The following is a 26,657-nucleotide window of genomic DNA, read 5'->3' as shown; positions in this document are numbered from 1 at the left end:
ATCGTAAGCTCACAAAATTTACATGTTTGTGCTTTGTAAAGCTACCCTCTGGCTCGAATGTTTTATCAAATAACAGCCCAAAGTTTGCGATACTGCTAAATGACTTCCCCCTCTCACGCGGAATTTGCAAGATAAATTGTGCTATTTAAGCGGAGTCACCTGGTAATAACATCTCGTCCGAATTTTCCATCTTACAAGTTCCCACATCTGAAACCAATGATGGAATTTTTCAAGCTGCATCGTTATTACGGTAACTATTCTCCCTGAGTATGGAAATTGAACTGCGTGAGTCCAAGCATACACAGCTTTTTTCCGCATATAACGCAAGTGAAGGGAACGGTAGGTGTAAATCCTGCTGTCCTCTTGCACATGTCAGACATAATAATTAAAACAGTTTCCGTTCCGTGCAGCTAGTCACTAAGACATTGCACATTCTCCCTTTCGTACCAACTGGCAAACTCACTTAACATGGTTGGTACTCACTCTCCCGAAACATTTCGGCACTAATTCTATTCTCATTACCACCCTTACCCAATGTTGTCTCTACCTACTGCTTATTAAACTCGGTTCTATCTTGTTCATCAACAGCACCACGAAGACAAAAAGTTAAAAAAAAAGTACAGATAACCCTAGCTGTTGTGGACTTTTACTAAAAGCATACATTTTAAATAGATGATGACGTGTAACTAGCATTCAGAGGTTGAAAATATTTAATATGACTATCGTTGTGGCAAGTCGCATGGACTACTAGTAGACTACTACAACAACATTTATCACTATAACTTAAATTTCTGAATTAACTTTAGAAGATAAAAATTTAACAGTACTGTAGAATATGCTAGAAGAATTCATGGGAAGCAGTATACATATTTTTCGAAATGGTTCAAATGGCTCTGAGCGCTATGGGATTTAACATCTGTGGTCATCAGTCCCCTAGAACTTGGAACTAATTAAACCTAACTAACCTAAGGACATCACACACATCCATGCCCTATGCTGGATTAGAACCTGCGACCGTAGCGGTCACGCGGTTCCAGACTGAAGCGCCTAGAACCGCACGGTCACAAAGGCCGGCTGCAGTCATATCTTGCTCGCCCGACGTCGGCAGCAATACCGGTCGATACAGCACTTCTCTTAAACTTCCGACATAGTAACACTCATACTTATTTTTAATTCTTAACTCACTTTTACTTTCCTCGAAGCATTAAACCTAATAGCTCTCAGGCAGACACGCTGAAACAGACCACTTCAAATAGAAGGCCTGCCACAAATCTTAACCATAGAATAAATAGAATGTAAATTTATTATAAAATATAAGGCTCACAATGTTCTCAACCACCCTCTGCTGCCAATACATAACTCAGCCAAGGAGAGTGCTAAGTTGCTATATATACGGTAAACAGGAATAGAAATCATAGAATAAGCTTTTGAACATCATAATAAATTCAAATCCGGCACGTATGGAACGGTACCATGTCCATCGCGGCATAATTCTTAACGTTTCCACAATGTAAATCATGAAATTTTGCCTATTGTCAGTTTGAAATAGTTAATTGTAAACTCTTCACCCACGACGATAACACAACACCTACTTGATCCGTAATACTGTTTCTGTGATGCCTCCTCGACACAAAAACATTCTGTTGTGTCAAACTAAGAAGAGATATTAAAAGACTAGGCTTCCGTTAAAGTAAGTTAACTGATATATACCGCCTTTCGCTCTTGAAAGCTATGCAGTATTCATACACTTTCTCAACAACGATGGGTGAGAACGAAGCAAACAACCCCATTTATAAAATACTGATTGCCATTTGTGCACGATGAGTGTACAGACGGTCTGTTGCTTTTCCTATCTCCCTGCTATAGACGTGCGCAGTAACATAAGAGCTGAGGAGACACTTCCTGCAAACTTCACAAACAGGTCCTTGTATATTCTCTGCAATTCATATGCTACATTAATTGATATAAGAAGTCAATAGTGGAACGTGATGATGGCTCGAGATATGATAGAAACAAAGTAATAACCAAGTTTTTTTTCTTGTCCTCCTCTCTAGCGTCCAACGCTTCCTCCATCTAGGGGCTAAACCACGACGCAGGAAGGTGGATGAGCTCTTACCAACCCACGACCGCACTGACGTACAACGGCTACTCACCATTCCAGGCCTGTTGCTGTTCACCACCGTAATAAATGATAAAATTTGCTACGACATGTTTTGCTCTTTCATTAAATTGAGTAATAACAGCACCATGTGCAGAAATAGCCCGTACGAATATTAATTTCCGCAATTCTACTGCAAATAAAGTACTTCTTTTCCTCATGATGATTTGATTTATTTTGTCGTTTCATCCCAAAACTTCAGTACCAATAAGGAAGCTTTTCCTTTCACATTTTTCCTAACTGCCTACATCAAAATATCCTCGTTTCCACACAAGTTCAGTCATAAACGACTGGATCCTTACCTTGTGCAATACAAAGTTAACAAAACTGAAATTATGACTGTGATTAACAATAACACTGGTCAATCATTACTATGGCATTAAAAATTGTAATGACACACATAAATACCTGGATTTCACCCAGTACAATGAAAGAGGCAGCGAAGTGCCACAGAAAGAATGCGACCGTTTGATGGAAGATATTATCCAGCAAAAAGATATAGACTTACTTGCCAAATAATTCGTTAGAAAACAGAAAATTTTATTTACGATGAATATATACACCAAGGGCATTAGTTATAGGGTCGTCAAAGGTAGGAGAACCAAAATAATGCCCATCAGAGAGTTCAGATAGAAAAATCCAACAACAGCGCCATCTGAAATCACTATTTCGTAAACAGCAGCACACCTTGCCATGTTCATTTGCTTAATGTGCTATTTCGGTTGACTGAACGCATTTCTCTCATGGGACCTCCTTCCCAAACTAAACACATAGGGTTTTCTATCAAACCTAAGCCCCAGTTTGGTACTAGGTCAGTTTGAGGAGCCATGTGACCACTGACTGCTTCTACTATTGGAAAGTATATGAGATAGGAGAATTGGCGGTTTGGGGAAAGAAGGTATTGCAGGTCTTGTAAATAAAACCTTTTTTAAATCCAAACTACACTGCATGGCCAGCTTATGTAAGAGAGTCGCTAGAAGCTGCACGATAATGACACTCCGTGCTCAATCTCATGGCAAAACCGCTTGAACGCCGATACCTTTCGAGGAAGATCTGAAGTAGCCACACACATCCTGCACACTCTCCATGCCTGTGTTTATCAGGCGAATACAACATTCACTACTGAAGGTTCCTGGCGACTTAGCCGAAGATTTTAATCAGTGCATTCATTGTGGGATTAACACATTCATGCTGGGACTCTGTTTACAAATTTTAACATCTCGCTTGCCAGACTCAGACCTGTGGGAGCCACACGGCTCGGCCCAAAGGTGAGTTGTTGTTGTTGTGGTCTTCAGTCCTGAGACTGGTTTGATGCAGCTCTCCATGCTACTCTATCCTCTGCAAGCTTCTTCATCTCCCAGTACCTACTGCAGCCTACGTCCTTCTGAATCTGCTTTGTGTATTCATCTCTTGGTCACCCTCTATGATTTTTACCCTCCACGCTGCCCTCCAACACTAAATTGGTGATCCCTCGATGTCTCAGAACATGTCCTACCAACCGATCTCTTCTTCTAATCGAATTGTGCCACAAGCTCCTCTTCTCCCCAATTCTATTAAATACCTCCTCATTAGTTATGTGATCTACCCATCTAATCTTGAGCATTCTTCTGTAGCACCACATTTCGATAGCTGCTATTCTCTTCTTGTCCATGCTATTTATCGTCCATGTTTCACTTCCATACATGGCTACACTCCATACAAATACTCTCAGAAACGACTTCCTGACACTTAAACCTATACTCGATGTTAACAAATTTCTCTTCTTCAGAAACGATTTCCTTGCCATTGCCAGTCTACATTTTATATCCTCTCTACTTCGACCATCATCAGTTACTTTGCTTCCCAAATAGCAAAACTCCTTTACTACTTTAAGTGTCTCATTTCCTAATCTAATTCCCTCAGCATCACCCGATTTAATTTGACTACATTCCATTACCCTCGTTTTGCTTTTGTTGATGTTCATCTTATATCCTCCTTTCAAGACACTGTCCATTCCGTTCAACTGCTCTTCCAAGTCCTTTGCTGTCTCTGACAGAATTACAATGTCATCGGTGAACCTCAAAGTTTTTACTTGTTCTCCATGAATTTTAATACCTACTCCGAATTTTTCTTTTGTTTCCTTTACTGCTTGCTCAATATACAGATTGAATAACATCGGGGAGAGGCTACAACCCTGTCTCACTCCCTTCACAACCACTGCTTCCCTTTCATGCCCCTCGACTCTTATAACTGCCATCTGGTTTCTGTACAATTTGTAAATAGCCTTTCGCTCCCTGCCACCTTTAGAATGTGAAAGAGAGTATTCCAGTCAACATTGTCAAAAGCTTTCTGTAAGTCTACAAATGCTAGAAACGTACGTTTGCCTTTTCTTAATCTTTCCTCTAAGATAAGTCGTAAGGTTAGTATTGCCTCACGTGTTCCAACATTTCTACGGAATCCAAACTGATCTTCCCCGAGGTCCGCTTGTACCAGTTTTTCCATTCGTCTGTAAAGAATTCGCCCTAGTATTTTGCAGCTGTGACTTATTAAGCTGATAGTTCGGTAATTTTCACATCTGTCAACACCTGCTTTCTTTGGGATTGGAATTATTATATTCTTCTTGAAGTCTGAGGGTATTTCACCTGCCTCATACATCTTGCTCACCAGATGGTAGAGTTTTGTCAGGACTCGCTCTCCGAAGGCCGTCAGTAGTTCTAATGGAATGTTGTCTACTCCGGGGCCTTGTTTCGACTCAGGTCTTTCAGTGCTCTGTCAAACTCTTCACGCAGTATCGTATCTCCCATTTCATCTTCATCTACATCCTCTTCCATTTCCATAATATTGTCCTCAAGTACATTGGCCTTGTATAAACCCTCTATATACTCCTTCCACCTTTCTGCCTTCGCTTCTTTGCTTAGCACTGGTTTGCCATCTGAGCTCTTGATATTCATACATGTGGTCCTCTTCTAGTCAAAGGTCTCTTTAATTTTCCTGTAGGCAGTATCTATCTGACCCCTAGTGAGACAAGCCTCTACATCCTTACCTTTGTCCTCTAGCCATCCCTGCTTAGCCATTTTGCACTTCCTGTCGATCTCATTTTTGAGACGTTTTTATTCTTTTTTGCCTGCTTCATTTACTGCATTTTTATATTTTCTCCTTTCATCAATTAAATTCAATATTTCTTCTGTTACCCAAGGATTTCTATTAGCCCTCGTCTTTTTACCTACTTGATCGTCTGCTGCTTTCACTACTTCATCCCTCAGAGCTACCCATTCTTCTTCTACTGTATTTCTTTCCCCCATTCCTGTCAATTGTTCCCTTATGCTCTCCCTGAAACTCTCTACAACTTCTGGTTCTTTCAGTTTATCCAGGTCACATTTCCTTAAATTCCCACCTTTTTGCAGTTTCTTCAGTTTCAATCTGCAGTTCATAACCAAGAGATTGTGGTCAGAATCCATATCTGCCCCTGGAAATGTCTTACAATTTAAAACCTGGTTCCTAAATCTCTGTCTTACCATTATATAATCTATCTGATACCTTTTAGTATCTCCAGGATTCTTCCAGGTATACAACCTTCTTTTATGATTCTTGAACCAAGTGTTAGCTATGATTAAGTTATGCTCTGTGCAAAATTCTACAAGGCGGCTTCCTCTTTCATTTCTTCCCCCCAATCCATATTCACCTACTACGTTTCCTTCTCTCCCTTTTCCTACTGACGAATTCCAGTCACCCATGACTATTAAATTTTCGTCTCCCTTCACTACCTGAATAATTTCTTTTATCTCGTCATACATTTCATCAATTTCTACATCATCTGCAGAGCTAGTTGGCATATAAACTTGTACTACTGTAGTAGGCATGGGCTTTGTGTCTGTCTTGGCAGCCGGCCGAAGTGGCCGTGCGGTTAAAGGCGCTGCAGTCTGGAACCGCAGGACCGCTACGGTCGCAGGTTCGAATCCTGCCTCGGGCGTGGATGTTTGTGATGTCCTTAGGTTAGTTAGGTTTAACTAGTTCTAAGTTATAGGGGACTAATGACCTCAGCAGTTGAGTCCCATAGTGCTCAGAGCCATTTGAACCATCTGTCTTGGCCACAATAATGCGTTCACTATGCTGTTTGTAGTAGCTAACCCGCACTCCTATTTTTTATTCATTATTAAACCTACTCCTGCAGTACCTCTATTTGATTTTGTATTTATAAACCTGTAATCACCTGACCAAAAGTCTTGTTCCTCCTGCCACCGAACTTCACTAATTCCCACTACATCTAACTTTAACCTACCCCTTTCCCTTTTTAAATTTTCTAACCTACCTACCCGATTAAGGGATCTGACATTCCACGCTCCTATCCTAGAACGCCAGTTTTCTTTCTCCTGGTAACGACGTCCTCCTGTGTAGTCCCCGCCTGGAGATCCGAATGGGGGACTATTTTACCCCCGGAATATTTTACCCAAGAGGACGCCATCATCATTTTATCATACAGTAAAGCTGCATGTCCTCGGGAAAAATTACGGCTGTAGTTTCCCCTTGCTTTTCAGCCGTTCGCAGTACCAGCACAGCAAGACCGTTTTGGTTAATGTTACAAGGCCAGGTCAGTCAATCATCCAGACTGTTGCCCCTGCAACTACTGAAAAGGCTGCTGCCCCTCTTCAGGAACCACATGTTCGTCTGGCCTCTCAACAGATACCCCTCCGTTGTATTTGCACCTACGGTACGGCCATATGTATCGCTGAGGCACGCTAGCCTCCCCACCAACGGGAACGTCCATGGTTCATGGACAAACCTTATGTACATTCTCTAGTGTGTACACAGAGCACCAGCACAATATATATATATATATATATATATATATATATATATATATATATATATATATATATATGTGTGTGTGGGTGTGTGTGTGTGTGTGTATAATGTATTGTGCTGGTGCTCTGTGTACACACTCGAGAATGTACGTAAGGTTTGTCCCCTGCTCTTAGCCAGAAAATTCTTTAGTTTTTAGTGTGACGTATTTCCCATGCTAATTCTGAATTTTATCTACTTTGGTTATAGTTTTCTTCGAATGACATTTTAAAGAACTGCTCCATTTCTAACATGGGCATTTGTCTTTGAAAATAGCCACTAACATTTTTCAGAGGGCGATATGTAAATTCGCTTGATAAATTGATATCTAGGAAGTTCACTTGCAGGCCTCTGTTAATGCATTCGTAGATTTGAGTTTGGAATGTGTAGTACGAGAGGACTCATTGTCCTCACCTTATTTTCACTCCACAATGATGCCCCGAACACAACCTTTACGTGAAAATACTTTATTCCGTAATGTCTTACAAGTGCACAAGGAGGTATTCAGTAATACATTAGAAGTTCCTCAAAAGCTGTGGCCGTTGACTGGTCGAGACACGCATCTGCACGCTGCAGTGTCTGCAGGCTACATGAGGCATCCGCTCTCAACGGATGTTCGCCAGTATCTGAGTGAACAAAGGACCAGCAAGTCTACTTCTGGACAAAGTTTCAATACATCGCTACAGGTGGCAGCCAACACTGGACCGACTGACCTGACCAGTTTGCAAAATGTTGCTAGATGGTACTTGGGCGTGGCTTGTAAGTTGCAAAACGAAACATAGTCGTTCAGTTTTATTGCTCTGAGATAGCAGATATGTGTTAGCCAAGACAGTGGCTTTTTTCATTTCGCTGTTTGTTTCTTTACATTTGCTAGATAATACAGTGGAGGTTTCCAAGAACTGAAAGCTTTCTAGCTGGCTGCACGAGATATCAGTCCTGTCAAGAGGGATTGGCCACCATAAAAATGTTGAGCCCTGGGAGAGGTGCGGCCTAAGATGGGCAGACAGGCATTCATGGCCACTCTAAGAACCCAACCCCTCCCTCTCCCTCCGCCGGTAGCCCAGGAGCGACACACGAAGCACTATTTTTGTCTTAAGAACCATAGAGTTCTCTGCAGTAGGCATTTAGTCATGTAAGAGATCTTTAGGCGAGTGTGGTTTCCCTCATGCCATGTAAATTTTCATTACAGCGCCTCATAATAACGTTCGGTTTAAACATAGAGAATGTCGATTTCTGGCTCGGTCATGCAGTTAATTTCTGGCGTGCCCACACTTTTTCGCTCTTTCTACGTGCGGAATATTGGGCAGGCCCTTTTGAGAATTATACCATGTAGTTGGAGAGTTCTTCTGCCTTCCTCAACACCTAAGAGCTATATTGGATCAAAAAAGAAAAAAAATCTACAAGAATAGGAGATCGTTTAACACCTTCATTTGGCTTTTTCTGGTCGGCATTTGCAATCTACGTCACCATTGTCCTACGAGTTTCTTCTCTGGCGAAATGCAGCGAAGTTCCAAAGAGAAGCGCAAGGAGATCACCTGTAGATTTCTGCTGAGTAGTCACTTCAGTTTTCTGCACAGTTGGAGCTTCAGGCTGGGACAGGAGAGGCAACTGATAATCTGAACCTTGCTGCCGTTGGAAGGATTTCTGCATTTGATCTTTAAGTACAAATGGACTGCTGAATCTGACACTTGAGTTGCTAGTGCCGTCTTCCGATTTATTCGCGCTTTGACCGCCTGGTAAGACGAATCTCCGTTGCCCGCTTGGTAGCCTTTCAGAAGCGAAGTACATTTAGTCCATTCAGCGGACGAGTGCGAGTTTCATGGTCACGAATCAAGCTTGTTGCCCTCGCTGCGCGTTTTGGCAAACTTATGGTGTTCGTTCCTAAGTTTCTGAGTGTTTCCTACATTTAACTATTCAACTTATGAAGTCACTGGTCGTATCGGCAAATTATTAACGTAACTGTGTTTCATCCTCCCCACCCATATGTACCAAGGTTATACTTCTGAGTTATAATCTCTCGTCCGATTGTCAATAGTTTCTTTTAATACACTGAGATGGCGAAGATCATGGGCTAGTTATAAGCACGTATACAAATGGCAGTAGTATCGCGTACACATGGAATAAAAGGGCACTACGTTGGCAGAGCTGTCATTTGTATTCTGGCGACTCATTTGAATAGATTTCCGACGTTATGATGGTCGAACAACTAGAGTTAACACACTTTCAACGCGCAACAGTGGTAGGAGCTAGACACACTGGATATTCCGTTTCGGAAATCGTTCTGGAATTCAATATTCCGTGATGCACAGTGTCAAAAATTGGCCAAAAGGCCATCTTGTAACTAATGCCTATTTGGCATTTTTATTATTTTATAAATGAAATATAAGTACTGCCAGTCTTTCACGATAATTCCATACTAGTAATTTGTATCATACGTCTTTAGTCATAATTCTTTGACCACGTTTTAGACCATTCTTTGGTTTAACTTCTGATGAAGACACTCCTATCAGTGTCGATACCCGGTTAATTTGTTAAAAATTAGTGACCGAGGGCTGTTTTCTTTCAATTGTATTTTAACTCTTTGGTCTTTATAATCGACGTATCTTCGTCCACTGGCGTCAAAGTTATAACAATGTGAGATAATTCTCAAAAGAGTGGAGAAGATATTACAAATATTTTCTATTCTTTCGACTACGCTATACCAGAAACTGCTTCTGTCACGAAAGAGGAGGCTTCAAATTATATGGAGTCATGAATTGCTCAACATGAAAAATTACCGCTATGGAAGTTACTCGACTTGTTCATATTAAGGACGTGACAATTATAAATTCATGTATCGCATGTGTGTTGCTATCTGCTTTGGCAAGCTTCCTCCCCCTCATCCCATCCCTTGAAATATGACATGTAACCATATTTCGGATGTACGAACTCCTAGCAGTGGGAATTAGCCTCTTGTGGTTTGTAAAATATCCAAGATAGTCGTAACTACTCACTTGTCCTGTGTGAATATGGCAAAGGTATTGATTTTGTGAGTGAAAACACATTAATTTACAAGTAAGAAACTAGTCTAATGTGTTTACGTAGTATTTCCCAGCGTAATAATTCTTGAAAGTCTCTTCGGGTTGCAGCCGGATCCTAAAAATCGTCTTGACTCGATATTTCGGCGATCCAACTGGTCGCCATCTTAAGGAAAATGCTGCTTCTGCTGATGAGTCTCGCTGAGAACTGACGCCCGACTGCAAATCGACGTGCTATTTAGGCCAGCGTTCAGTACACGGCGCATGCGACGCCAATCACGACTGCTGCCCTCCAAGACTAAGGGCGGCGACACCTCCCTGTCTTGGAGGGCAGCAACCGTGATGCAGTCGCGTGTCTGTCTGACTCTTACAGCGACATCTGTTGGTCACATTTTTGTAACATGTTTTTTTGTCCACTGACCATTCCACCCGCATCAGCAATATGCTGTTAAAATTTGAGGTCGTTCTGAAGAATACTTCTCTTTCTACGTGCGTTTCGAACCTTGAATGTCATTGTCTACACCCTGTAAACACTGGTAAGTCAAAGCATTATGACCGCTGCCCACCGCGGCGTTGGATGACGCCCAGTGGCGTTGTGGGCATTTGACGCGGTAACAACAGTATGTAAGTGGAGCAGATTCGTATGTGGGCCCACCCTATAGAATATATGGGCTGCAAAGGGGGAAATCAGTTGAGATAAACGATTTTCATAACGGGCATATTACACTAGTCCGCATGGTACTAGGTGACTGAAAACTAATATATGATATTACTTCTACTTTCTATTCTGATTCTAAATCTGTTTTCTGTTATTTCCTGTAACGTACAGTTTTGGCGCAATCTGCTTCAATGTATGTTGCTGTGCTAGGTAATGCATATTGTTGGAGAGCAAGTTTGTCAATTCGCACTGTATACCTTTCGGTTGCTACAGTTGTTGATGCTAGTTGTTATTGTGTGACGTTGAAAGTGCTTTTATCTCACGGGCTTGCGTTACCAGTGATATAATTTGATTAGTCTGTGTATTTAAGACATTATTAATAAAACAGTTCGCCTACTGTTTGTAGTTTCTACAATGTCAACATTCAAGTGCGTGAACGACCCAAATGTTTTCTGTTGCGTTTGTGGAAATTATAAAATGCCTAAGCAGAGAGTGGCTAAAACAGGCTTTGTGAAAAAAGCTTTCCATGCTTATTTTAAAATGGAACGTGGTGACCAGAACTAGAATTAAGCATTATGACGTTCTTGGAAAATGAACAGCTCCTCTATAAAAATCGACATTGATTCCGCAAACACAAGATGTTCTTTACAGGAAATGCTCAATATGTCCACCATCATTCCTCAACAATACCTGTAGTCGAGGAATAATGTTGCGAACAGCACTGTAAAGCATGTCCGGAGTTATGGTGAGGCACTGGCGTCGGATGATGTCTTTCAGCATCCCTAGAGATGTCGGTCGATCACGATACACTTGCGACTTCAAGTAACCACAAAGCCAATAATCGCACGGACTGAGGTCTGCGGGCCTGGGAGGGCAAGCATGACGAAAGTGTCGGCTGAGCACACGATCATCACCAAACAACGCGCGCAAGAGATCTTTCACACGTCTAGCAATGGGATGGAACTCCATCATGCATAAACATCGTACTTTCCAGCACGTGTTTATCAGCCAGGCTGGGGATGATGCGATTCTGTAACATATCGGCGTACCTCTTACTCATCACGGTAGCAGTTACAAAACCAGAATCACGCATTTCCTCGAAGAAGAAAGTCCCAATAACGGTAGATGTGGTAAATCCAACCTATACCGTGACATTCTCGTCGTGCAATGGAGTTTCCACGACAGTTCTAGGATTTTCGGAAGCCCAAATTCTGCAGTTGTGGGTGTTGACAGATTCTCGGAGCGTGAAATGAGCTTCGTCGGTCCACAACACGTTACTCAACCAATTGTCATCTTCCGCCATCTTTTGAAACGACCACACCGCAAATGCCCTCCGCCACTAAATCGCCAGGTAACAGTTCTTGATGCCGATGGATTTTGTACGGATAGCAACGGAGGGTACGCCTAAGTGCCAACCAAACTGTATGGAATTCCGGTGCGATGTGCGACTGCACGAGCGCTGACTTCCCCGTGCATAGACGAACCCGCTACAGTCCCCATTTCTTCCTGAACTGTCTCAGCAGCATTACGCCTTGTGCGCGGTCGGCTACTACGGGGTCTATCGTCTAAACCACCCTTGGCTTCGAACTTCGAAATCATTCTCGCGACAGCTGCATTTGTCAACGGACCTTTACCCGTTCGAGTCCCCTTCCTATGGCGATAGGATCGTAACGCGGAACTAGCACACAACATGCTGCGACTGCTGGCGCTTCTGATTCTCTCTCTTTTTTTTTTTTTTTTCTTTATTGTGATTTCATTCCCCTGCCCCATACGGGCAGGGGAGGGCTGTCAGCAGCACAATCCGCCGCTCTTCAGCCGAGTGATATGATTCTCTCTCTCATTACAGCTCCTTTTATACACGATTGTCATGCGCAGTTTTGCTATCCAGCGCCGTCTGTCGGACATTTTGTGAACTTTTCTTTTTTTTTTTTTTTTTTGTCTCTAATAAAACCCCATCATGTCATTTCAAGCACCTCTCTACCTACATTATTCCGTGGTTTATTAAGGTCTCAAATTTATACTGACTTTTTGACCACCCAGTATCGCCTTAATGATTCATACTTCTGTTTAGTTAACGTTCAGGGAAGCCGCTACGAAACTAACAAACACATTGTATATCCAAGCCTTTTTTGCAGCCATTAGGCCAGTTGCACTTGGAGAAGAACTGATTGCTCCTCTTCTTCCATCTGTTTCAGAGATAATGGCAGAAGATGATGACGAAAATGAAGCTGATGCATTTACCGAAGATTATAGTGATGTCTGCCAGCCTGAATACGACTTTACTGCACAATTATTCTCTCAGAGTAAAATTAATGTTCTACTAGGAGATTTATATTTGCATTAGGAATCTACTGAACTACGTGGCTCCCGGTTAAAAACTAAGAAACTTCCGGAACCAGCAACACATTACTCATGGTACAGACATAGAGAGTAAGAACTAGTCGTTTTATTCTCACAGAGCGATTCCTTAGTTTACTGGAGTAACGTAAAAGATTTAATGTACTTCTATGGCACTGAACAAGATCCTGCCTATTGGGGACTTTTTCTAGGCTAACTAAAGAAAAGCCTGAAGGCGTGGTACTGCATTATGGGAAAGTGTATGGGCCCATTCCTGTGGCCCATTCAGTTCAACTGAAAGAGGCGTATGAGAACATGAAGATACTGTTTTCAAGTATCCATTAAGAGGAACACAAATGGCTAATCAGTGATGACTTCAAAATTATCTGAATAGTATTAGAGTTTACAAAAATGCTTTGCTACGTACACGATGGTAGATATGGGGAAGGAAAACATGTAGCGGTGCGAGAGTTTGTCCATAACGAAGAATTTTTGTGCCTGGAACTAGTAATATTTTGCACGGACCGCTTGTAGAGGCACACAAAGAAATAAAATCTTGCTTCCACCACTACACACATAATTGGGCTTGATGTAGCAGTTTTTAAAGGCTCTACCACAGGATGGAACCTGCTTTAAGCAACTTTCCAGAGAAATTTCTTTTCATCGCAAGAGACAATTTTTGTTGATCCTCAGATAAAGGATGACAATTTTGACAAGACAATGAAAAGGAAAAAAAAAACGAATGGTCCGCTTTCCGATCAGTTACTGAAAATGTTCTCTGAATAGCAAACATCCTAAGTGCTAGGCATTTGCTGAAAACATGTAGCAAAATTTCGAGAAGATGGGATGTAATATGAGTTTGAAATTACACTTTTCTACACTCATTTACCGACTACTTTCCAGAAAAGTTGGAACTTTGTAGTGATGCGCAGGATAAACCTTTCCTCAAAGACATTAAGGAGATGGCGAGTGGGTACCAGGGGAACTGGAAAGCAACTATTATGGCCGAATATTGTTCGATGTTGAAGAGGGAGAGTCATGATATACAAGGATCTTCAAGGAAGTCAAAGAAGAGAACGTTAAAAAATTGATAAAACACTATTCACTTCATGTTTTTAGTCAAGGCAGTCACGAAATAAATTAGGGGATACTGTAGAATATTCCTTAAATGTATTTTATTTTTTAAATGTGTTTTGATTAAAAGCTCACCTTGTGTGAAATGGTGTTTGAATATATTTGTGGGTCCAAAAGTATTATGACCTTTGTACATAAACCATGTCGTCTCGATCCTGCGTATTATGTAAACTTTCTGATATAGTTTCCGAAATTAGAATAATTATACACAAATTCAAAACTGCCTGCTGCTTTTTCCTGAAGCATACCCAGTTGCACAAATTTTCAACGACCACATAATTATATTGTTTACTCAGACCTGTGATGCTTTGTTATTAGACATCAGGCATGCTAGAAATAGCAATGTTGGTAAATTTTTTTCGTATGTAACGTATGGTTTTTCACATAGTAAAGATTTAAATCCATTCTTAAATAGCTCTGCAATTCAGGTCGTTAACAGTTCACTGTTGGACTTAGTATGCCACTTAGAGCAACGTCAAGATACCAACGGAGACTATATAAATACAAATCTTTGTGTGAAACATCTTGCTGGCACTGAAAGTTGTATGTACAGACTTGACAGAAAATCCTAGGAAGTTCTGGTCTTACGTTAAATCAGTAAGTGGCTCGAATCAGCATATCCAGACACTCCGGGATGATGATGGCATTGAAACAGAGGATGACACGCGTAAAGCTGAAATACTAAACACCTTTTTCCAAAGCTGTTTCACAGAGGAAGACCGCACTGCAGTTCCTTCTCTAAATCCTCGCACAAACGAAAAAATGGCTGACATCGAAATAAGTGTCCAAGGAATAGAAAAGCAACTGGAATCACTCAACAGAGGAAAGTCCACTGGACCTGACGGGATACCAATTCGATTCTACACAGAGTACGCGAAAGAACTTGCCCCCCTTCTAACAGCCGTGTACCGCAAGTCTCTAGAGGAACGGAGGGTTCCAAATGATTGGAAAGAGCACAGGTAGTCCCAGTCTTCAAGAAGGGTCGTCGAGCAGATGCGCGAAACTATAGACCTATATCTCTGACGTCGATCTGTTGTAGAATTTTAGAACATGTTTTTTGCTCGAGTATCATGTCGTGTTTGGAAACCCAGAATCTACTATGTAGGAATCAACATGGATTCCGGAAACAGCGATCGTGTGAGACCCAACTCGCGTTATTTGTTCATGAGACCCAGAAAATATTAGATACAGGCTCCCAGGTAGATGCTATTTCTCTTGACTTCCGGAAGGCGTTCGATACAGTTCCGCACTGTCGCCTGATAAACAAAGTAAGAGCCTACGGAATATCAGATCAGCTGTGTGGCTGGATTGAAGATTTTTTAGCAAACAGAACACAGCATGTTGTTATCAATGGAGAGACGTCTACAGACGTTAAGGTAACCTCTGGCGTGCCACAGGGAAGTGTTATGGGACCATTGCTTTTCACAATATATATAAATGACCTAGTAGATAGTGTCGGAAGTTCCATGCGGCTTTTCGCGGATGATGCTGTAGTATACAGAGAAGTTGCAGCATTAGAAAATTGTAGCGAAATGCAGGAAGATCTGCAGCGGATAGGCACTTGGTGCAGGGAGTGGCAACTGTCCCTTAACATAGACAAATGTAATGTATTGCGAATTCATAGAAAGAAGGATCCTTTATTGTATGATTATATGATAGCGGAACAAACACTGGTAGCAGTTACTTCTGTAAAATATCTGGGAGTATGCGTGCGGAACGATTTGAAGTGGAATGATCATATAAAATTAATTGTTGGTAAGGCGGGTACCAGGTTGAGATTCATTGGGAGAGTGCTTAGAAAATGTAGTCCATCAACAAAGGAGGTGGCTTACAAAACACTCGTTCGACCTATACTTGAGTATTGCTCATCAGTGTGGGATCCGTACCAGATCGGGTTGACGGAGGAGATAGAGAAGATCCAAAGAAGAGCGGCGCGTTTCGTCACAGGGTTATTTGGTAACCGTGATAGCGTTACGGAGATGTTTAATAAACTCAAGTGGCAGACTCTGCAAGAGAGGCGCTCTGCATCGCGGTGTAGCTTGCTCGCCAGGTTTCGAGAGGGTGCGTTTCTGGATGAGGTATCGAGTATATTGCTTCCCCCTACTTATACCTCCCGAGGAGATCACGAATGTAAAATTAGAGAGATTAGAGCGCGCACGAAGGCTTTCAGACAGTCGTTCTTCCCGCGAACCATACGCGACTGGAACAGGAAAGGGAGGTAATGACAGTGGCACGTAAAGTGCCCTCCGCCACACACCGTTGGGTGGCTTGCGGAGTATGAATGTAGATGTAGATGTAGAAAGTGTGAGTATTGTTTGCTTTTCTCTGCATTTGTAAAATTGAACGTATTTCGTTCAGTTCTCCTCAGTTCACAGCAGACAAGAAAATATTGCTGTGAATCTTTGCTGATTGACAACACTCTTCTAGTAAAGAAGAGTATAGTGGCTTTTTTGTGATCTGACAGCAGCATTTATCAGCTGGTATGTTATAAGTCATTTTAATACTAAGAACGACTTAACAGACTTTTTCTAGTGTAACAGACGTTAGACGTTACGTTTGATGATTACAGTTAATAGAGTCTCATAACCCATTATGCTCACAACATATCCATCTGACGCACATCTGCTAGAGATAAGTGTTCCTTGGTTCGCATTTATCGAAAAATGCAATATTTTAGTCATCAGCTACCTCAAAAGTTAAACTTTTCAGAAGAGCAGAATGCATAATAAAATACTAAAACATACAAAACATGTTATTACAGCTGTAAGAGAACTGCACTAGCTGGACATAAACTACATTACCATACCGGTGTGGAGTAGTATTCTGTGGGCGGCTGGCACTGTGATGATATGTGTTGCTTGAAGTGCAGTGGTATGGTAATTTTTTATCTGGATGAAAAGCGGGGCTTGTCGTAAATGCATAGGTGATATATTAATGCCGGAAGAGGGAATTTACCGTCCTGGATTACGAGATATAATTAGGTCATGGAAATGCCAATCAAACACGCAAAGTCCACATCAACATTGCAACAGTGTACGTAAGTTCTACGATCTTTTGTAAAGTACTTCTCCTCGATGACAGTTTTTCGTTCAAGTTGAGGAATTTGAAAACTGAATATTTTGTGGAGAGCTACAATCTTTCTTCCTAAATTTACATTGGTTGCTATTTAAAGTCTGGCACCATAATATAATGTTGCTTCACAAACATCGTTTTCATCAATTGCAGTAGACTAATTTATTTATTATTTTCATAGTTGTGTATGTACTACTTTCATTATTGTTTAGTGCATGATTAGTAATGTAGTGACATGAATGAGTGTGACTGGGTTTTGCAAATTGTTATCGTAGCATCATCCTATGCATTCACTTCTGCAGTGCAATATCTGTATCAACCCTCCAATTATTAGTGTTTTACGTTTTTCTAATTGCAAGTTTTCAGTTCATCCACGTAAAAGTAAAAGATTATTAGTATAGTTAGTTAAAATTTGGTTGAACCATTCTTGTTACACCGATCGTGAAACACTCAGTTCTGTTACCTGTCAAAAAAGGCATGTTTTCCATTTTTTACATGTTCTCCGTGCCCCCACGTTTTGCGTGTTTAGAATGACGCATAAAGCCATGGCGTAATTCGTGGTGCTGGCTTCTCTTACCCAGTGCGATAGCATTACGTTTCTTTCAGGCGCCTGCTGCAGTTGAGGCAGTTGAGGTTAACACGTTTGTCTCCTCTGATGTGGAAGAATCAGTTTCAGCAGTTGTGTCTGAAACATCTGTTGCTGTGTCAGCAGCTGTTGTTTCTTCTTCTGCTAAGGTCGACGCATTTTTTGTGGTTGGAGAAGTTGTCCCCTCTGATGTTGTCTCCACAGCTGACTTAGTTGTTTCACTGGGTTCAGTCCTTTCTGTTGTTGATGTTGATGATTCAGGTACTGTGTTGGTGGACGGAACTTCTTGGCAAACACCCGTTGGTCTGTACCGGGAGACGCGACAATGGCAGGGGGAACCAGAGTATTTGTAAATGATAACACCTTCGGAAGCAGGTGAATACTGTTTATCATTTGACAACCTGCTATAACCACAACACATGGGTAACACTTGTCACCATTGTAACCTCCCCATACGAAATTATTAAATAAATTAAATATGAATAGTGAATGTGATTCTAATTTAGTGTAACCTCTCTACAGAAAATCATTCACATTTAACCTCCACACAAAATTTATTTCCATTTAATGTTCCCACAAAATTCTTTTCTCATTTAATGTAAGCGCGAAACAGAAAAATTCCTAAACCCCGAAATAAAAAAAATTAATTCAGTAACCTGGTAAATTTTAGGACGACAGCAGTGCTGCGTGATGGCCCTGTAAGATCATTCTGAATAAAGAAAAGCAAAAATTCTTACCTCAATAACAACGGCGAATATATCTGCTCTTACTTAACATTTTTCCGGCACACCTCCGTGCAATGCTGGCCTATACATTTGTGATTTGTGAAAGGAAGCAACTGATTTTTCTTTTGCAACAATCGGGATGATCATGGATTGGAGAAATTAGTAAATTCTTTAAATTGAAATGAATGCTTTTAAAAAAATTATTTTATATTACAAAAATTATTATTAGGACATTTTTTAAAACATTTGAATGACAGTTCAGATACACTACTAGATATGTGCGAGGCTGCTTTTTACTTTATACAATAATAGTCAGGCTCCAGACTCCCGACCAGAGCAGACTGCAGACAACCGCAGACTAGACTAGACTAGCAACAACTTACTGCTACAGCTACACAGTTCATACTCATTCAACACTGCTCTCTGGTCAGCGATTCTCTTATACCTTGCATATCGCACGCAGCGCATACCTCTTACATAACCCTCCACTGGGGGAGCTAAAATTTGGCAGCGATGGTGAGTCAATTGGACTTGCCATGAGCAAAACATTTTTCTAAAATCCACTTAATTAACTAAGTTGACAGTCACAGAATATATACATATATATAAGTGCAGAACATGAAATGAAATATAGTGCACATGCACTGAGTACAGAACATATCAAGCAATGACAAAATGTATACGCAATGAATACAAAACATATTAACAAATGACATAAAGTGCACACGCACTGTAGTACAGAACATATAAAGCAATGACAAATGTATACGCAATGAATACAAAAAATATTAACAAATGACATAAAGTGCACACGCACTGTAGTACAGAACATATCAAGCAATGACAAAATGTATACGCAATGAGTACAAATCATATTAACAAATGACATAAAGTGCACACGCACTGTATATTTTTTTTACCATTTTACAAGAACTAGGAAAGGAAAGGGAAGGATTTCCGATTGGAGTAATTGGGGGCACTCATCGCCTAGTTACTGAACATTTCTGTGCTATGTGTGAAGTATTACAGAATAATGTTCATAAGTCATCTAATTATAGTAAACATTGGCACTCATTGGCCAGTTACAAACCATTTTTATGCATTATTCAAAAGTGATCATTCAAAACAAGAGTTAATTAATGGCATACTATTTACATAATTCATCTAGTTATTGTAATGTTTGACATTCATTGGCCAGTTACAAACCATCAGAAGTGATCATTCACAACAGGAGCTAATGAGTGTAGCATCAAGCTACTGGTATTCATATACAATAGCATGTAAGTGACATAATACAGATTTAAAATATAAAAAACAGTGGCATTCACTGGCCAGTTACCAAACATATAGCAAGTATTGAATATTACAAAACATTTTTCATCATTCAAGTGACATACGACATATTTTAAATTATTATTGGCACTCATTGGCCAGTTACAAACCATCAGAAGTCATCATTCACAACAGGAGCTAATGAGTGTAGCATCAAGCTACTGGTATTCATACACAATAGCATGTAAGTGGCATAATACAAATTTAAAATATAAGAAACAGTGGCATTAATTTGCCAGTTACCAAACATATAGCAAGTATTGAATATTACAAAACATTTTTCATCATTCAAGTGACATACGACATATTTAAAATATTTATTGGCACTCATTGGCCAGTTACAAACCATCAGAAGTCATCATTCAAAACAGGAGCTAATGAGTGTAGCATCAAGCTACTGGTATTCATACACAATAGCATGTAAGTGACATAATACAAATTTAAAATATAAGAAACAGTGGCATTCATTGGCCAGTTACCAAACATATAGCAAGTATTGAATATTACAAAACATTTTTCATCATTCAAGTGACATACGACATATTTTAAATTATTATTGGCACTCATTGGCCAGTTACAAACCATCAGAAGTCATAAGTCAAAACAGGAGCTAATGAGTGTAGCATCAAGCTACTGGTATTCATATATATAGCGTAAGTGACATAATACAAATTTAAAATATAAGAAACAGTGGCATTCATTGGCCAGTTACTAAACTTATAGCACGTATTGAATATTACAAAACATTTTTCATCATTCAAGTGACATACGACATATTTAGAATAATTATTGACACTCATTGGCCAGTTACAAATCATCAGAAGTCATCATTCAAGATGAGAGTTAATTATCAGCATAGCATTTATAGAGTATAACAAAAACATTATTTACAGAAATTATTGGCATAGCATGTATGCATTATTACAAAATATCATTCACTATTACTCAGAACTCATCATTCAAATGACATATGACATATTTAAAATGTAACACACTGTAACTATTACTCAAGGTCTGTGATTAGAAAACATCATTCAGTGTTACTCAGAACTCTCGTAAACAGGTAGCATTATTTGGGACTGGTAATACATTTTTTGTGCTAGCAATGCATTGCGTTGGGATCGATAATTAATTGCTGGGGGATAACAATATTTGCTTTTGACTTATTGCTGCAAATGAGGATAGGTAACGTCATTCATCATGAGTCAGCTGTAGCAAGGTTATGAAACAAGTAGAGTATATGTGATCACATTCATGAATGACACACACAAATGGGTAAAAAAAGGTGCAAGTACTAGAACAGGTTTAATGACTAACTGCTAATAGCACATTAATTTCATGAAAAGCTTCTACTAGAAAAAATACAAAATGGATTATTGAGCTGAAAGAAGAAACGCATATTATGCTGAAAAGTAGTGAACTTCGAATTAACAGGTAATGAAACGTGTACTCAATATGTATGTGCTCTAGCAGTCCTTTCCAAAACATTCAGCCATTATACCATGCGACATAAGACATACTGTCAAAACGAACTGCAACAAATACTTAAATAACTCTGCAAAAAAGACACATCATTATTCATTATTCATATTACCATTTACTTCAACAACTACTCATAGTATAGAGTTTCTTATTTCTAGCATGTTTCATCACTAAAACTAAGATGTGTAGTTCTGTCTGACAGCCTGCATCAATCGCCTCGTATTCTGAAAGAAAAATAATTAGTTAAGACTGCTATCATACGATGTGTATAGTATATTCTTGTTTATGTTTGTTAATTTTTATCCATTTACTCTTCGTGACGAGGTATTGCATCTTCTTTCGTTCATTCCGAAGGTGAAATTCCCATTTCATAGTAATCCACTGTGGTTTGTTTAATTTATTTCTTTTACACGTTATTGCTTTCTGAAAATGATGAATAAGGATTAGAATCTTGCATTTAAATCATATACCCATTATATAAAAACTGGTTTCTAGTGATATAATTAAGCATACAGCATAGCATGACAGAAAACGTATTATGTCAAAAACATAGACAGTGTTCAGGTGCAAAATGTACACAGAGTATCATAATGTAGTTGCAAAAAAAATGTAAAATAGTCACGATGTTGAGATATCATAAGGCAAAATGTCAAAGTAAACTGGTGTTTGTTACATCTTAAACATTTCATAGTGCATACAAACAAAACAGGAAAACAATCATACATACATGAAAAATGGAAAAAGTGCTAGGTCTGATATACAACGACAAGAAAAGCGACCTGCTAACCTCACCTTGCCGGGCACTTGCCAAGAAAAAATATAATAATCATCAGTATGTAGTCACATAAATATAATTGCATCATTGGTCATATAAAAATCAGGAAATGGCATTACAGTGTGATAATCATAAAGTATATTCATTTAATAAAGGGTTTAATATTGGAGACATGGTGATTGCCTTTACATTTTCTGGTTCTCAAAGTTTCGACGTGTACTACATTGGGGTGAGGAATGCTGCGAATTCGATATGGACCTGCGTATAGAAGCTCAAATTTACTACATCTACTCTTTCCTCTGTTAGATAAATAATGTGTGTGCACTAATATCTTCTGTCCAATGTGAAAGTCACGGCGTGTACAAACCTGTTTTTGCTGTCTTCTCCGGCGCTCTGCGGCACGTTTGATGTTGTTCAGCGCAATGTCAATTATTTCATGGTGTCGTAGTCGACGATATGTAGGAAAGGATACCAATTCTTTAATTTTGTTAGGTGGTTCAACATTTTTCAGTATAACAGTCGGAGATAGCACAGTAGATTCATTTGGTATATAATTAATTACATCCTGGAATGAGAGTATGTGTGTGTCCCAATAATATGTCTTTTATGGCAGTATATTCTACACGGTTTACCAATTTCTTTCATTAGTCGTTCACAGGGGTTCGAAGAAGCATGGTACCTGGATATATAGATCGGAGAAATGTTTCTAGCTCGTAACATACGTGTCCATATAGCAGATCGAAACTGTGATCCATTGTCGGAAATTACTTTCATTACATGTCCTACATGAAATAGAAAATGTTTTATAAATGCTTTCGAAACAGATTTAGCAGTAGCTTTGCGTAACGGAGTGAAGGTAACAAATTTTGAAGTGAGTTCAACAGCGACAAAGATGTAGCAAAAACCTCTATTAGTTCTGGGAATCGGACAAAAAATGTCTACAGCGGCCATGTGTCTCAATTTAACAGGTACAATGGGATGTAACGGAGGAATATGTGAAGTCGTGTCTGACTTAGCATTCTGGCAGATTTTACATGACGCTAAAACTCGTCGAATACGTTTCTCCATGTTGGCAAAATAACAGTTCTGTCTCAGTATAAGAAAACATTTTCTGGCCCCGTAATGTGCGTAACTTAAATGAGTATACCAGATTAATTTGTTAACAAGCTCGTCAGGAATGCATAGTAACCAATTGTAGCTATCAGGGTGAGAGCGGCGAAACAGAATATTATTGCGTGCAGTGTAATTGTTTCTAATGGTAACATTATTCCTATCTTGCCAATGGTGTTTAATTTCTTTCCGCACGTTGTCTTTACTCTGCTCTTGCGCTATGTCTCGTAATGACGACGAAATGAAATTTTCAAATGCAACTTGTTGAAAGTACATGACGCTGAAATTTGCTTTGCAGAAGTTGGTTGCAATATCTTGCTGATTTTTGCTGAGAGAACGGGATAGTGCATCTGCTACAATATTTTGTGTGCCGGGAATGTGAACAATTGTAAAATTAAATTCCTGTAAATAAAGTTTCCATCTGCTTAATCTGTCGTGTGTAAATTTAGCGGAAAGTAAAAACTGTATAGCTCTATGATCCGTGTAAACGGTAGTGTGTCTTCCATAAAGAAAATGCCGAAATCTCGTAAATGCCCATACAACACATAATGTTTCAAGTTCTGTAACAGAATAATTGCGTTCAGCAGGTGACAGAATGCGACTCGCAAAGGCGATGTATTTAATTACTGTAGTGCCATCTTCTTCAATTTCCTGAAAAATGTGTACGCCTAAAGCGGTGTTAGATCTGTCGGTGTCAATGGAAAAATTTCTAGTAATATCTGGATGTGATAAAAGTGGTGCATTCAACAAAGCTTCTTTCAGGTTCACAAATTCAGAATGTGCTTGGCTATTCCAGGACCAAATAGTGTTTTTACCTGTCACTTGACATAATCTAGGAGAGTCTAAAGCAGAGTAATGAATAAATTTACGGAAGTTAATTAAACCCAAAAAGCTGCGTAGTTGTTTCTTCGTCGTAGGGACAGTAATGTCACGTAAAGCTTGAAGTTTTTCCGGGTCAGGCGCAATGCCTTCTGCTGAAATTACATATCCAAGAAATTTTATAGAAGTTTTGCCAAAGTGCGATGTACTGAGATTAACTGTGAGTCCTTGTGCACGAAAAGTTCGTAACAGTTGTTCAAGAATCAGATTGTGTTCAGACCAGTTAGCTTCTGCAATAAGAATGTCGTCTATGTACACCGAGCGAGGTGGCGCAGTTGTTAGCACACTGGACTCGCATTCGGGAGGACGACGGTTCAATCCCGTCTCCGGCCATCCTGATTTAGGTTTTCCGTGATTTCCCTAAATCGCTTCAGGCAAATGCCGGGATGGTTCCTTTGAAAGGGCACGGCCGATTTCCTTCCCCATACTTCCCTCCCCCGAGCTTGCGCTTCGTCTCTAATGACTTCGTTGTCGACGGGACGTTAAACACTAATCTCCTCCTCCTCCTTCGTCTATGTACGTTGTGATTCTGTCTTTAAGTTCTGTCTGGAGTATAGTATTCAATCCGCGAAAAAATGCTGCTGAAGAAATAGTTAAACCGAACGGTAATTTACAAATATGATAACAGTCACCAAAACAGAGAAAAGCCGTGTACTTTCTGCAGTTCGGATGGAGCTGAATTTTCCAAAATCCCGATTTCAAATCTAATGTGGAATAAATAGCAGTACCGTGAAATTTCTGTAGAAGTTCTTCTAGTGTCTGTGGGCGATCTGTTTCATTAATTATAATGTCGTTGATGTGACGCGAATCAAGTACGAGACGAAGTGAACCATCCTTTTTCTTAACAATATGGAGCGGGTTTATGTACGGACTAACTGCCGGTTCAATAATTCCTTGGTCAAGCATAGCTTGCAATTCTTTCTTAACTTGTTCTCTGTGAATATAAGGAATGGGATAATGTTTGGCTTCAAATGTGTCGTGCTGTTTAACTTGAAATTCATACATAAAACCGGACGTAGTACCAAGGACGTTGTCAAAAACTGGAGCTTGCTGTAAAAGAATTTTGCGTAGCTCTGAACATTCGTCGTCTGTATTTGCACTGATCTGTTTAATTTTATCAGTAATCATCTGTATAACGTCATAGTCGGCTTCGTCTGGTGTGCTGTAGTTGTGAACATACGTATCTGTGAACAATGTGGAATGACAGTTTATGTTACGTGATGCGGAAATGACCTCTGTACGATTAATTGTTTGTTCTTCTGCAGATAAAGAGCGCTGAAATTCTAAAGCCAGTTGTACATTTTCATCCTTTAACATTAAATAGGAGTTTAGAAAGTCAATAACTGCGTCGTGTTGTACCAGAAAATTCGTACCTAAAATAACGTCTGTTGTCAATAAGGGAACAATCCATAAATTTGAGTGAAATGTATGACCTGCAATACAAAATGATAAATGTGTCTGTAATTTTACATCTACTCCTTTACCAGATACTGCTCCTTTTATTTTAGTTTTGCCTAATGGTAACGTAGGATAGGTTTTCTCTTTGTTACATTCGTTGAAAGTTTCTTCATTTATGACTGACATAGTTGATCCAGAATCGATTACTGCTGAAAATTTGGATGATCCAATCTTTACTTCAATGATAGGGTGTGAAATGGTTTTTTGAATAACTGGTCTTTCCTGCAAAAGAGTGTCTCGGATGTCGTCAAAAGTACTAACATTTTCTTGAACAAGATTCTGCGTGTCAAAAGTATTGCTTGCGTTACTGGAAGATGCAAGCTGTACTGTATCTAGTCAAATTCTGTCTGACGTACTATTATTTGCCGGAGGATGCTGTGGCATTTCGACTCTTTGTACTGTTCTGTCATTTCTTCCTGACGTATTACGTTCGGGATGATATCTACTGTCTGGTTCATTCATGATAATCTGTTGTTGCGGATGATTTTGCTGCGGGTAAGACCGACTGTTATTAAACGTACGATGAAAATTGTGCTCATTATTTTTCGTCTGGCATGATGGTCATTGCTATATGGCGCGTTGCGATAGGAATTGAAATGATGTGTTTTCTGTACGTAGTGATTTCCTTGTTGCGGTGCGTTACTATTTGGTGCAGCCGACGCTATACGTGTAGGCGGCGAAACATTAAAGCCTGGTTGACCTTGTACATTACATTGTTCGTTAGGAATGCTAACCGGCTGGCTTTGATGCTGTTGCGGTGAAAAACGTCTATTGTTACCAAAATGTGGTTCCTGTTGCTGATAATTTTGACGATACTGATACAAAAAAAATTTTCTGTTTTTAAAATTCTGGTGGTTGTCGCTCCTGAAGCGTCTATTAGCTTTGCTATTGACATAGCGTGGCTGATCGTAATTGCTGTATGCTTGTTGACCTTGGTTATTATATGAAAAGTTTTTGTTTATGAAGGAATAATCTGATTGCTGAACTTCCAGAAGCTGTAACAGATCTCTGAATGCCGAAATATTTTCTTTCTGCTGACCTGTTAAAAGTGATACTCTTAATGATCGTGGTAATTTAGAAATTCATAATTGGATAAGTGCAGATTCACTGTATGGC

General features: G+C 39.8%; 1 long non-coding RNA gene across 11 annotated transcripts in view; it reads left to right on the top strand.

Annotated features, from left to right (window-relative positions):
• The window catches only part of LOC126203518 (uncharacterized), a 254,145-nt gene that overhangs the window by 189,490 nt on the left and 37,998 nt on the right, over positions 1-26,657 (top strand). For 2 of the 11 annotated variants that reach the window (XR_007540284.1, XR_007540274.1), the window contains exon 4: positions 2,055-2,213. The exons of the other annotated variants lie outside the window; for them this stretch is intronic. This is a non-coding gene — a long non-coding RNA (uncharacterized LOC126203518). Of the gene's footprint in view, positions 1-2,054; positions 2,214-26,657 lie in introns of those variants that run through there. 11 annotated transcript variants of the gene reach the window in all.

The sequence above is a fragment of the Schistocerca nitens genome, chromosome 9, assembly GCF_023898315.1.
Source record: "Schistocerca nitens isolate TAMUIC-IGC-003100 chromosome 9, iqSchNite1.1, whole genome shotgun sequence".
Classification (NCBI taxonomy): domain Eukaryota; kingdom Metazoa; phylum Arthropoda; class Insecta; order Orthoptera; family Acrididae; genus Schistocerca; species Schistocerca nitens.
Note: the sequence above shows the minus strand (reverse complement) of the source record. Positions and strands in the feature narration are given on the sequence as shown.